Genomic DNA, 14,355 nt, shown 5'->3' with positions numbered 1-14,355 from the left:
TTATAATTGCCGTGACTAATAAAGAATGACTAATAAGGAACACTTAAGTATAAGGCACCACCCTACTTACAAACAAGCTACGTTCCGGACGGTTGTTTGTATATTGAATTGTTTGTAAGTTGGTTACTGTACTCTTCACACATATTTAAGTACAGTATGATATAAAGTCAATGCAATACTGTATGTTTTTCCATCCTACAACACAATTCACTGTACAGTAAACCCTCTGTATCCACGTAATACTGTATGTACATAGTATTAAATTTTTTAAAATGTGCTCCTTGTGAATTACATATAAATACCAGTGTTTCCCCTGTAAAAGAAAATGGGAGAGCTTGTAACTGTATGAAAGAAAATGTGCGTGGCTGAATATGTAGGGGGGGCTGGATTATTTTCACACATAGTTAAAAAGTTAAGTATACCTTAGTTTTACCAGACCACTGAGCTGATTAACAGCTCTCCTAGGGCTGGCCCGAAGGATTAGACTTATTTTACACATAGTTGTAAGCCATACAGTACATACGTATATTTTTAACGACAAAATGTTTCAGATGACTTTGAAATGATATTAATAATATAATTTCAAAGATTAACATAGTAATAAGATAATAGTTTAATGTATAGGCTATTTGATGTGGTTGGTATTTTTAGGCATAGGCCTACTTTGGTGTTTGAACTTTCAAGATAGGCAGTTATAAGTGTTTTTAGAGGGGGTTTCTAAATATTCGCGAATTTTAACTATTTGCGGGGGATCTGGAACACATCCCCTGTGAATACGGGGGGGTTTGCTGTGCATACAGTACTGTATTTTATAGAACAGGCATGCGGAACAATGTTTGAACTTACAGGTGGCAAAGGGGAGCTCTCTGAACACAGTTTAATTAGTGATCCCATTTATATGTATCTGAATGTTTGTAAGTAGGGTGGTGGCTGTACAGTAAACACCCCGTATTCACGGTCTCACTATTCGCAGACTCACATATTTGCGGATTTCTCTGTTAATATTCACGGAAAATTCGCCCATTTGCGGTAGGCTATTGTAAGAGCCCGACGCTTTCTCTTCTAAACACGTGTGTGTTCGTGTGTTCGTCAATCGTCATCCATCGGAGTGGACAGGACAAAGCAAGCGTCTCGTTTTCTGTCTCTGGCAGAACGCGATTTCAACCATACAATATTTCCGTCTGCTTCTCCCTAACCATTGTTGTCTCGATTTATGTACAATCACCACTACTTGCATTGCCATGCAAGCATTCTAATCATGTACTCATAATGTTCCACCGAATCTTCTGTACCAAACTGTACGTGTGTTTCTGTTTGTGAAGGCGCCAAACGTCTCTCCATTTTACATATATTATGCTACTGCATTGTATTCAGTAATCTGTCTTGAATCTCATGCAATTGGCCATATGTAGAATTTCCTGGCCTTTCCATTGATATATGTTTCATCACTGTATGTTAATCATGTCTATCAATATCACCATCTGTTTGTCTGCCGACAAACACAGATGTCTGAGTCTGCATCTCTGTTTTACCTGTCCGTGTGTAGACGCTACCTTACCGCTCGCACGCGTCAATAACATCTTTGAAGATTCTGTACATTTTTTACGGGCTGCTCTAGAAGCAAGAGCCCGTGCTGGCACAAGGCCAGCTAAATCTAAAACAACATGTACATTTATCTCAGTAAGGAACTACCAATAAACCAGTAAACACCCAGCCAGTATGTCACTCAATTCCCAGTCCTTACACTGGTGACCCCGGAGTGACCCGAAGGACCCGGCCGACCCAAGATGACGACCCACGCGAACGACAGACCATTTGCCGCCTCGCTGCTTCCCGCCGTTCCTGAGTTCTCAGTAGAAGCCCTACCCTCCGAGATGACCCACCCCACCACCGGAGCCCTGGATGCCTCCTCCAGGAAACCTGAAGCCGGCCCCCACTCGTACTGGACAAGCTGACCAACGAAGGACCAGCCACGTCATCCTTCAGCCTGCTGCCACCCCTCTCGAGCTGGCTACCAAGGATCACCCGCCGTCATCCTTCAGCCCTCGAGCCGGCCACCGAAGGATCATCCGACGTCACCCTTCAACCCGCTCCTGTCCTTCTCGAGCTCCTGATGGCCGGCGCCACCCTTCAGCCTCCTACCCGCCCCTAGCCCAAGCCCTTCGAGCCAACTACAATTGTCGGCAAGACAATTTCCGCATCGATGTCTCGCTGGGGGGGGTGGGGGGGAACATTGTAAGAGCCTGTCGCGCCGACGCCGTCTCTTCCAAACAATCAGACGTTACCCACGTCTTGGGGGAGAGTATTTGTAAGAGCCCGACGCTGTCTCTTCCAAACACGTGTGTGTTCGTCAACTGTCATCCATTGGAGTGGACAGGACAAAGCAAGCGTCTCGTTTTCTTTCTCTGGCAAAACGCGATTTCAGCCATACAATATTTCCGTCTGTTTCTCCCAACCACTGTTGTCTCGATTTATGTACAATCACCATGACTTGCATTGCCATGCAAGCATTCTAATCATGTACTCATAATGTTCCACCGAATCTTCTGTACCAAACTGTATGTGTGTTTCTGTTTGTGAAGGCGCCAAACGTCTCTCCATTTTACATATATTATGCTACTGCATTGTATTCAGTAATCTGTCTTGAATCTCATGCAATTGGCCATATGTAGAATTTCCTGGCTTTCCATTGCTATATGTTTCATCACTGTATGTTAATCATGTCTATCAATATCACCATCTGTTTGTCTGCCGACAAACACAGATGTCTGAGTCTGTATCTCTGTTTTACCTGTCCGTGTGTAGACGCTACCTTACCGCTCGCACGCGTCAATAACATCTTTGAAGATTCTGTACATTTATCTCGGTAAGGAATTACCAATAAACCAGTAAACACCCAGACAGTATGTCACTCAAACCCCAGTCCTTACAGTATTTTTCACTGAGAAATATTCACTAATTACTGTGTTTTCATATAATTTTCATGACTAAATGCGCTTTTTGTAATAAAACTATGAAAATACTCAGGTACAAGCATCTTTAGAGGGTTTTTTGTGTTTAAACTATCAAAATAGGCAGTTCTAAGTGTTTTTAGAGGGGGTTCTAAGTAATCATGGATTTTAGCTATTCATGGGCGGGGGCGCTGCATTGCGGTACACATCCCCCGCGAATACGAGGGGGTTTACTGTATATGTGAAACTGCACTTTATCTGGCTACACCTGAAATTTAGTAGATATTGACAGTTTACTGTACGAATAAGTGTTTCATCACAAAAAGCCAGGTTGTACAGTCAGCCATATATGTCAAGAAAAAGTAAACCATTCTTTATTTTGTAAAGGACTATTCCTTGATGCAAACTAGTAAAGGTATGGTGTTTTAAGTGAATAAACATGGATGCTATGGTGGAAGTAGATTGGTGTTTAAGGTTATCTGTCCAGTTGCCTGTCTGCCTGTCATATTTTTTTTATGGCTGCCTTACAGTCAGAACTTTCCTGATGTCGCTGTTAGCCCCAGAATGTGACTGGCTGTGAAGTTTCCTATTTTCTTTGCCTTTTTGGTATTTTGGCGTGTGCATGGTGGTTCTGTAAATCAGCTTGAGTGAAAGCTAGCACAAATTTTGTGTGTGATAGGTTTTCTGCCCACATAAATTGTCACATGTATCTTAATTTCTTTTGGCAGAAATTGAAAGTATTGACTGTTTTTCTGGAATTACTGGAATTGTTCAGATGCTGTTTGTTGGAGTCAGCTGGTTGTTTTTCTTTCCTTCTTCCCTGCAGCTTCTGCTTGTTTTGTGCTCATGGGAGCCCTGACATCACCTGCTGAGACCACTCATGTCTGTTCTCCCTTTGTATAAACTCGGCCTGTAGGAGGTTAAGTAGGCAGGGTCCGCCTCTAATTATTGTTTTTCCCTTGCAACAGGTCAAGTTCACTTTCAGTGAACATTCTCGATACTACTTTGTTAGTCTGTCTGTAGCCACCATTCCTGCCTGTTCTTAAGTGTACCCCATTGGCTTGGCTGATGCCATCTCATCTTGACCCAGGGCTTCTTATCCTCGGCTGCTGCTTGGAAGATCTGAACGTTGGAAGTACCCTGGCAGGGAACCGCCTCTCTCTCCCGCTCCTTTTTGTCCTCCTGCTCTCCCTATTCTGTGGATTGGCTAACATCCAACACCGTCTGTTACCCTAACTGGCCAACCATGCATGGTATCAGTCCTGACCGAGCTGGACCATTCATGGACCAATCTATTGGCCATAACTGTCCATCTATGCCCAGTATGTACTGGTCTTGTCCCATGCAGGTTGGCCACTGTCCAGTTTGGAACAGCCATTAGTATGCTCTGCCAAATGTCGTTAAGGGGCAGTTCACCAGTACCCAGTACCAGTTCTGCCTGGTCCAATTCTTTTGTTGGGTTGGTAATGAGCAACAGGGAGGCTGACTATGCATGATTATCCTCCACTTCTTCAGAACTTGTCACTTTCAGTGTGTTCAGGCACTGGACATGTGCTTCACTGGTCATGCGAGTATTATCTATGATGGTCTGGCATGGTGCATTCTTTCACCTCTGTGGAAGGGCCCCTTGCTTGATGTGGATTCTGTGGAACCAAGTGTTTTTGCCTTGTGCACCACACTGGCGTGAGTGGAAGAGGCTTGTTCCTTAGCTTGTGGTTGTGGAAAAGTGTGTGAGCTATTCCTAAGCATTTGGTCTTGTCAACCAAGTGGACCTTCAGGTTCACTCCAGATACTGTGCTTTCATATTTTATACTAATTGCCCTGGTCCCTACTAGCCCAAGGAGTGCTGAAGGAAGTGGCTTCTGTGATTTTTGCTGCATATTTATCACCATAGAGGGGAAATGCTTACAGTGTGCCTTGTGTGGCACTCTGCAGGTCATACTAAAGGTTCTTTGCAGTGTCCCATCAGCTCCAGCAAATTCATTCATTCATTGTAATGTAGTTTTTCATGTAGATGTTCAACTTCTATAGATTTACTTTTCTGCAATGTTGTAAGGTGTCAAAGAAACGAGCAGGTAAAAGTTACTGCTACTTTATTACAGATCCAGGCAGCTTATATTAATAAAGAATATTTTAATGCTGAGAGACAATGGAATTGACTGTGACCTGAGGTCGAAACAAAAACATATATATCCGTTATATTAGATAGAAGTTTAATCAAAACATACAGAGCTACAATATAGATACAGTCTTGATGCCTGTGAATGAAGAAACATGTGTTTGGGACATTCAATAAATACCTAAAGAAAAATGATTAAAATGCCACTGGTTAATTTTAAATGTGACTAATTGAGCAAGATAATGTACGAAGTCACCAAAATTTGGGAAATCAAGCTCAGCGGCAGACTTACAATGATGGCGCCGCCGAAACATACCTCTCAGAAATACTGTTTTACCAATATCCCAAGAAGAGACCAACACTTAATCCCCTTTTGGCACAGACTTGAAAAATATCCGGGTTCTTGAAGATAACTGAGGCCTAAGCCGCCCTACTACTTTTGGGCGTTCCTTCAATACCGGTAGGCCATAAAAGAAACATGCTGGAGTCTCATCAGCTGAAGGCCAAACCCGTGCAACCTGACCACCGACAGGATAGGCATACACACCCTAGCCGGTCTGGAAACCCAGTGGTCCTGCATTTAAGTGCCAGCTGAATTCTTAGCTTGGCTATTATTTCCGCTTCCAGGGTGCGAAGGGTCCCCTGTTTATGGCACATTATGTTAGTGGATGGACGGAAATGTCAAACTTTACTGGAAATCCGTAAAAGTAAAGGTTGAAGCATTTGAAGGTGGTATGTTATGTTCGAAATTTAAAGCGCCTGCAAAACTTGCCGCCACGGTCCACTAGGCCTCTGCAGAGATGGGGAGTGGCAGTTCATCCCTTGTCGTCCAAGGACAACAAACGCGGGTTCCCCATAGGTTTGTTCCAATGCGGATGGGGTGTGGTTTTGGGGCGTTTCCAGAAAGCTCAACCAAAACCCATCAGCTGATGTTTCCAAAGGCGGTAATCACACCCATGAGGGATGACTTCATACCTGTGTTCAACCAGGCCGTTGAATACTGGGATTAACTCGCTTAACTGTGGTGTATGGTTCTGCAAATGAGCGTCAGACCATTTTACTGGAAGTCAGAGAGAATTCTTGTGATGTGTTCCGGGAGAGTTCATATATTTTCAGCAACTGGAAACATTAGCCTACAGAATAGTTTGCGGTGGCTTTTCATTAGTTATCTGCACCACCTATTATTAAATAGTTCCACCGCCAGGAGAGTATATGATCCGCCAATGATTAAAAAGGAATGAAAGCTGCGCCCATTTTAAATGTACAATCTACAGCGCCCTTAAAGTGGGAACAAAATATGATACGTATTAAACGCACCTGCGCATTCGACCCAGTGTATTACAGTATGGCACTAACTAGGCACTTGTTTTTGCCCAACTATTTAGTAAAAAAAATGCACCCAAAAGGTGCCAAGACTAATCATTATTTGAAAGCATAAGGAACATTTTCCCGCCGGAGGGTGTGAGAGGCACAAGGATGTTTGAGGTACCTGCTATATATTCGTCCAGGCTGGAACCAATGCAAATTACCTGGCCTGTTACGCTGATGTCACAGAGCAGGCTGGGGCTCTCCTAGGCGAGGGTCACGTCCCGCCACTTGATGGAGTTAGAGGGATTTATTTCGGTGATAGAAATTTCTGGGTCAGTGGTTCGATCTCTGGCAAGGTCCTGGTAATCTAACCAGGTTCACCACGTAAAATAAGTCAACCTCGACCAGCCTGGAGAGGGCGTCAATGGTCTGGGGTAAAATTGAGGGATTTTTGCAAATTGCCGGGAAACGCGACCCAATTCAACAGGTAAATGTTGACGCTATTTCTGAGAGGTGGCTTTCTCTTCACTGTGGAACTACTCTTGTCCCCTTACAGTATTGCGTGAAGGCGTGAACCAGTGGCTTTTTTTTAAGGTTACAGGGCGGACATCCAGGAGGAACTAATAATCCAAATGATTTTAATGGAATATAGAATTTTGTCCAAAGGATGAACTGAACTTGGAAAACCGAGAGCTTTGGGCGCGTTGATGAGCAACAGGAGGACAGCCTCGCAGTTGCACAACGTTGTTGGCGTCTGTCGTAAGCTGGAAAGCAATATTAACGGTGTTACAAGTAAAAGGAATGTGCCAGTGTTGCAGTGGGCGGAATGAAAGGAAAAGGCCTAATGCCCCAAGACAGGGACGCTGACCTTTTAGGATCCCGCTCAAAGGGCCTGGTGGGTGCTTGCAAGCGCTGAACCTGTACTCAGAACTGGGTTATCCTGGATTGTTTTCTGATGACCATGGGTCAAAAGGACGTGACCACCTTTACACGGGATATTTCGATGTAAGATTGGCGGCTGCCTTTATTAGTATCTCTAAATAAAACCTCGTTACTACTTCCATGTCACAATAGCCTTAACAGCAAATATGTGCTGGATTTGGAATGCACAAATATGTTTGATAATGGTTAACTGTACACCATAATGAATATTGAAGAGAATAGAAATTTAGGCCCCAGACCAAGCACTGGGACCAATCATTTTGTCACTTGGACAAAAGTTCGAGTTCAGTAAGATGAAACAAGACCCGGCAATTTCAACTGTGATTAAAAATACAATACCATGAAAGTGCTCGTTGTAAAGAACAAAATTAAGAAGCCACTGGACCCCATAGGACTCGTCTAATGACCAATATTTCTTATAGCAACACTTATTCAGAATATAAAAATTTCCATTTCAACTTATTAAAGTTGTCAAAGGAGCATATGCGATCGTACCATGGCAGGATGGGTTTGTCATGGACTGTAGGCTTTAAATAACCTTGCCCATCTTTGTCTACATTCATAAAATTTTAGGTCTGCTTTGCGCTTCAATGTTACTGCAATAACTCTATATTAGTGTAGTACTGCTCCTTTCATATTTTCACTAAAATTTGGTGGTAACTATTTCCGTCTCGAAAAGGTATCCTCCATAAAACACCAATAAATACATATACTCTTACAACATACAAAATTCACGGTCACATAAAGTAAAAGATCTTGGCAGGCTGAAAATATTCAACTCAGGGAACTGATCACTTCTCACATTAAAATAACTTGGTGACTAAGAAATATTAGAGAAGAGGAAAGAACTAATCCCAGTTTGACCTCTGCGAATAGAAAAAGAATATTAATAATGACTGTGCAAGTAGTTACGAACAGTGCAGGATTAAGGTCATGCTTTTGAAAGACAAACTTCCCTATCACTTTATTTAAGCAATGAACTCCACAAGTGGAAGATGAAGTCCCAGGAGAATTCTGGCCATTATTAGTAATGTTGACTTTGTGAGCTGGACGAGGATTTCAGCTGGCGGCCTCTTTCAGAAACTCTGATGCCCTTCTCCTTGGCCTCCTTCTGATGCGATCATTCTCCTTCACCCTCTTCTTGAAATCTTCCTGGCATCTGGAGGGCTTAATGTGCTCGACACGGACGTTCAATCTGAACAAAAAGAAAGTAACCAATGTACTATAACCATAAGTTCATGTTTCATACAGCAAAATAAATCTGCTTAGTAACTAGAAGTATAAAACAAACATTATCTTACTAGAATTTTGTTGACAGAATCAAAGGTGATGAAATTTTCATCTAAGAGCAATGGTTGTCTAATGTTTGCCATGTATTTCTGCAGCCATCCCATAACACACAGACTATCCCTGTGGTTAATAAAATTCTAAAAACAATAAGAACGTTCCCCCTAAATGGCAATACATTATCAACTATAGTATTTGAAGATTACAAAGGTACAGTAGTTCAATACTTTAGTGGGATTTCTAATATGATAACCTGCTGATTATCCCAAATCTCTTTGTTCATCTTCACTTTGCAGTTGTTATGCATGCCTGACAGCACGGGCGCCTTACAAACTTAATGGAAGAGATTAAAAATAAATCTCCTGGGCTTGATTACTGAGGTGTTTACTTGGTACTTTTTTGCTACCAGCTATCATTTTTATCATTCTATCTGAAGCTAATGTGTGAACAAAAAAATTAATTTATTAACAGGACTCATAACACTGGCCACTGCAATGTGAAATGCATCTTATATCCAACACATCACTAAAGCCAACCTTTATTACAGAAATGTATCTGAGAGAGAGAGGGCTTTGATACATCCCCATCGTCTTTACCACTGCAGGGATACAGCCTAATAAATGTTTACCTACAAACACTGACCTTACACTACAGAAAACTAACTTTTATGTACTGTATCCCAAACTTACCTCTTGGCCAGGATTTTCCTTTACTCTCTTATTGACAATGACACTTGGTGTTGGGTAACATTGAATACTCGTCCAGTTTTACGCATGATAACACTTGTGTACCAAACCTTTTTGGAAAGCACCATTACCCTGAAAATAAAAACTAAATTAATATAATCCAAATTCAGGGTAAGTCTCCATGCCAGAAAAATTTTGCATCTGTCATTACATTATATACAATTAAATTATATATATATACAAGCACATACTGTATGCCAAGCACAGGAACGTGTATATTCACCTGACTGAATGCCTATTAGGTAACATATGGAATGAATGCCTATTAGGTAACATAAGGAAAGAACGTTATTTTTTGGAGCAACATGGAAGGGGAAGGAAAACAGAAATCCCATCCAAATGGTTACTGTACGGGAGGGGATTTGCAATCTCTACTTACTCTTTTAGTCTGACATTTTATCATGTGTAAAACAGCTATTTCTACGGCTATCCACTGACAGACACTTCATTATTTTTACCAAAATGTATATTAATCATATACAGGTATTAGTTTCTTCTCCATCTATCATTTCCCAACCCAACAGTATTCTGTTCCTTTTCAACAAAGTACTGCAGCTTAAATTAAATAGGTGCACCACAAGCACAGAAAGGAAGTTTATGTATTATCTCTCTTTTTGTTATACTGTATTGATGATCTACTACACTGAACACCAGATATTCCTTTTAATGTCATTACTGTATAACTGAGTTCTTGACTGGAACTTCTCACATGGGACTGAGGCAACTAATATTATGCAATTTAATGGTGTCATCTTTTCATAATTCTGCGGATTTCCTAACGTTTGTTTGAATGGACACAACTTTACTATCAGCTTCCTGTCAATAGGCAGCTTCATAGTGGCTATCAAAGAAATTTATTAATGTATTAAATCTAACAATAGCAGAGATGATTCATTACCTAAATTAACTTTCCTTTGGAGCCTACATATTTCATCCATTTTGGAGTCAATTAATTATATCAAAATTATTCACAATCCATCTTACAAATGTAAGCTAATACATAAAATTGTATAAACATGCATGCAATCATCTGGGTGAATTTTTTCCTGTTTTGAGATATCTAAACACCTTCAAGATTTTTGGAATGTCAGCTTAGATAAAACTTTTCATACTATCACCAGATATATGGAGGAGAGAGAGAGAGAGAGAGAGAGAGAGAGAGAGAGAGAGAGAGAGAGAGAGAGAGAGAGAGAGAGCGCTATTGTCCATACATCCCTCAGTATTTCCTTTATGTTACCTAGTAGGCATTCAGTCAGGTGAATATAAACATTCTTGTGCTTGATATACAGTATGTGCTTGTTTATACAGATATATAATTGTATATATTGTAATGACAGATGCAAAAGAAAGACAAGCCTATAACATATAGTTCTGGTGTCAATGGAACTTCTTTAATGACATACAACCCTACTTCTCAAAATTCTGATGATTCTAGGTTAAATGAATTTTTAACAATTTCCTCAACGTCACATCCTTAAGTGTTCTTGAAAGGGGAAAAAAAAAAAAAATCCACATATTGAAAAGCTTGACAACAGCTTCACTCAACAGGAAAAACCAAGCTAAGGATGGGTGATTATGGGGGGGTGAGGCCAACCTGCTATTTTATAAGCAACCATCTGTCTGGTTTCCTGAGGCTTGCTTACAAAGGTGGAGAGAGAGGGTTTGGGTTATGATGTATTACATGCACTCTCTGTGACAAGTGACAGTGCAATGGCCTTTCCCTAACCTCTGGTGCTCATTTGCAACCATTAAATCTTTACAGACCTATATACAAGTTGAATGCAACTTACACTTCTTTAAGCTACAGCTACTTGGCAACAGGGCATGCTAGTGGGGATTTCAACCATTCACTAAAACAATTATTATAACATACCTTCAAGTCAACAATGTCTCCGACCTTGTAGACCCTCAAGAAGGTAGAGAGATGCTCAGTTCCTCGCTTCTTGTATCCACGAGAGAACATGTTCCGCGTTCCGCGGCGCAAACCTTTTGGGTTCGTCATGTTGGCGAAATCTGCAGGGAGGAAAAGAATTTTGTCAGGCATCAAAAGAGATAACTGTCAATTTATTAAATTCTGAGTCTATAACTGGATGAAACCTATGCTTTGGGTACTGGTGATTTATTTCATGGTTGAAAGCCAACAATACTGTACAGATCTGCATTTTTCACCTTTAGCTTAAAATTCTCAGTTCAAGTGAACAGAGAGGTATCCATGTTGAAAATAACGAACTCAAATCCACCTTGTGCAATCTGTAATAAATGTTTTCCTTCAACTCATATACCTAATTCCTAATTTCTGAATAAATAAAATTCTGTCCTTACTTTATTAAAAAATGGAGAAAAGGTACACTGCATGAAGTCAGCAACTTTCCTATGCCTGGAACTCTCTCATGCTCATTTTCAAATGCTTTAATATTTTACAAACATTAGTGACAGTAGGGGACTCCAAGATCCTAATAATTAATGTTTATATGCCCTGGGAAAAGAACAAAAATTTTGATCAATACTGCATGATCCTAGGTGAGTTACATAGAATTATTCACGATTCTACTGCTGGCCACATTTGTATGCTTGGGGACCTTAATTCTCATCCCACAAAACAATTTAGTGATGTAGGCCTAATGCTCCTCCCCACCTCTTCCTATACCTATGTACAAAATACAACGGACACAATTACAACCTCGTGGTTGGTCCACTACATTGTCAACGCACCTTCATGAGTCGATTGTGTCCTACAACATTTACTACGATCTCACAACAGGCTATGATTACATCCCCTTACAGGTGTCATTCAATACCTCATCACTCCCTACTGTGAATCGCCTAACTGGTCGCCTACCTGCTGCTGTGACCTGGGACTTTAAAAACCAAGAGAAAACAAGATCCTTTAGGGTGACCACGGAAAATAGATTGCGGTTAATAGTTCAACCGGCAGATGCCTTACTTTGCATTAACCCAAAATGTAGAAATGACCACCACAGGAGAGATCTTAAAAGAATTTTATTAGAATACAATGGCTGCTATGCTTGCCTCAGGCAGGGATACCTTCAGATTTTGTCAAGGCAACATCTGTACATACCTGGCTGGAATGAATTGGTTAAAGACCTGTATGCGCGCTCATGAGAAATGTTTTTACTGGAGACAAAATGGCAGGCCAAGGGAAGGACACTTTGCATTGCTAATGAGACAGGTGAGAGGGCAGTTTAAATTTGCTCTTAAACAATGCATACTGAATGAAAGGCAAATATGGGCCCGCCCGCCTTTGGAGTGACATTCAATCCCTAAATCCCAAAACTAAGAAGCTATCACAGAGAGTAGGAGAAGCCGTCGGCGATGAGGCTATCACAAGAATGTGGGGCGATCACTTCAGCGCTATCCTGAATTGTATATACGATCAAGACTCCCGAACGAAAGTAGATAGCCTCCCTACTGATAACATTCAATTTCATTTCACCGATCGTATTATGCAAGTTAACATCAGCAATGCCATAAACAGCTTATCCAATAATAAATCGCCTGGCTGCGATGGTCTTCCTGCAGGTTTCAAATTCTGCAACCCGATAACCTGCATCTTGCTAGCTGCCCTATTCAGTGTGTGCATAATTCACCAGTTTCTCCCAGACTCCCTACTCTTAGTTCACTTGATACCATTAACTAAAAACAAGCTGAAGGATTCAAATGACCCAGGCAATTATCGCCCGATTGCAATTACTACAATTGCGTCGAAGATACTCGAGTTGGCTCTTCTAGTCAGACTTCTCCCCTTTCTACACACTATTGACAACCTGTTCTGATTTAAAGCAAACCATTCAACCAACACCTGCATCTACATCCTTAAAGAACTGCTGAACTATTACTTATCATCAGCCTCTCCTGTATTCCTAAGTTGTGTAAATGTGAGAAAAGCATCTGACAGAGTAAACTACCTGAAGCGCTTCCTGAAGCTGCACAAAAGAAGCACAACTCTATATTTAATTGGCATTTTATATTGCTGGTTCTCCAAACAGCAGTTCTGTCAAAAGAGTAACGTATTGTTATACAATTTCGGGTCCGACAAGGGGGCAGTCTCTCTCCATACCTGTTTACTATATACACAGATGTCCTGAATGTCAAACTGAACTCACTTCCAATCGGATGCTCTATCAACGAAACAACAACAAACAAACTCTGTTACACTGATGATATGGTTCTGATTTCCCAATTAGTGCAAGGTCTCCAGTGACTAATTGACATTTGCCACAGATATGCAGAGGAATTGGATATCCTATACAACAAACCATGACCCAGTGCATGTCGTTGCTCCCAAGATTGCTTAAGCATATTGCAGAACCACAAATTTTCCTCAGAAATTGTCTAAAATTCGTGCATGAATTTCCATATTTGGGCCACATTATCACATACAACCTAAAAGATACAGCAGACACAGAACAGAGACGTCCTAAACTATGTGGAACTAGCAACATGATTGCCTTTTGTCACCGAGAAACGAAACTGCTGCTCTTCCGCTCATACTGCTACAGTGTATGCGGGTGTTCCTTGAACGAATCCATACCTGAGAGACCATGAGACGTATCACTGTTGTTCACAATGACGTTCTGAGACGCTCACAAACACACCTCGCTATCATTCAGCCACGCAGATGTTCATAGAAACCGCCTGGATAATTTGAAATCATCGCGGAGGCTAACAATGTCCAATCTGATCACCCGACTGGAGAACAGCTGCAATTCGCCATACACCGAAGCGTGAGGCAAGAAGATCTAAATTGTGGGAAGATGGGATAATGAGGCGTCTGTCCTAGAATGACCTATATTTCTCTATTTTTGCTATTTTTGCAATTATGAAGAGTCATTTCCAGAATCTGTCATTATTATTATTATTATTTCTCCATTTTTTGGTATTTTTACTTTTTATTATTATTGTGATTAATATCATTGTAGAGTTTTGCAATTTTCAATATTTGTATTTAGCCTTCTCTGGACCTGACTTCCGTAACCACCTA

General features: G+C 41.0%; 1 long non-coding RNA gene across 1 annotated transcript; it reads right to left on the bottom strand.

Moving 5' to 3' along the window:
- Positions 1 to 8,272: 8,272 nt before the first annotated feature.
- Positions 8,273 to 13,536, bottom strand: LOC136825255 (uncharacterized). Its single transcript, XR_010849271.1, has 3 exons — positions 11,227 to 13,536; positions 9,297 to 9,425; positions 8,273 to 8,515 (listed from the first exon to the last, which is right to left on the bottom strand). It is a non-coding gene; the product is annotated as an uncharacterized lncRNA (long non-coding RNA).
- Between the last annotated feature and the right edge of the window lie 819 nt (positions 13,537 to 14,355).

The sequence above is a fragment of the Macrobrachium rosenbergii genome, chromosome 37 (genome assembly GCF_040412425.1).
Source record: "Macrobrachium rosenbergii isolate ZJJX-2024 chromosome 37, ASM4041242v1, whole genome shotgun sequence".
Taxonomy (NCBI): domain Eukaryota; kingdom Metazoa; phylum Arthropoda; class Malacostraca; order Decapoda; family Palaemonidae; genus Macrobrachium; species Macrobrachium rosenbergii.
Note: the sequence above shows the minus strand (reverse complement) of the source record. Positions and strands in the feature narration are given on the sequence as shown.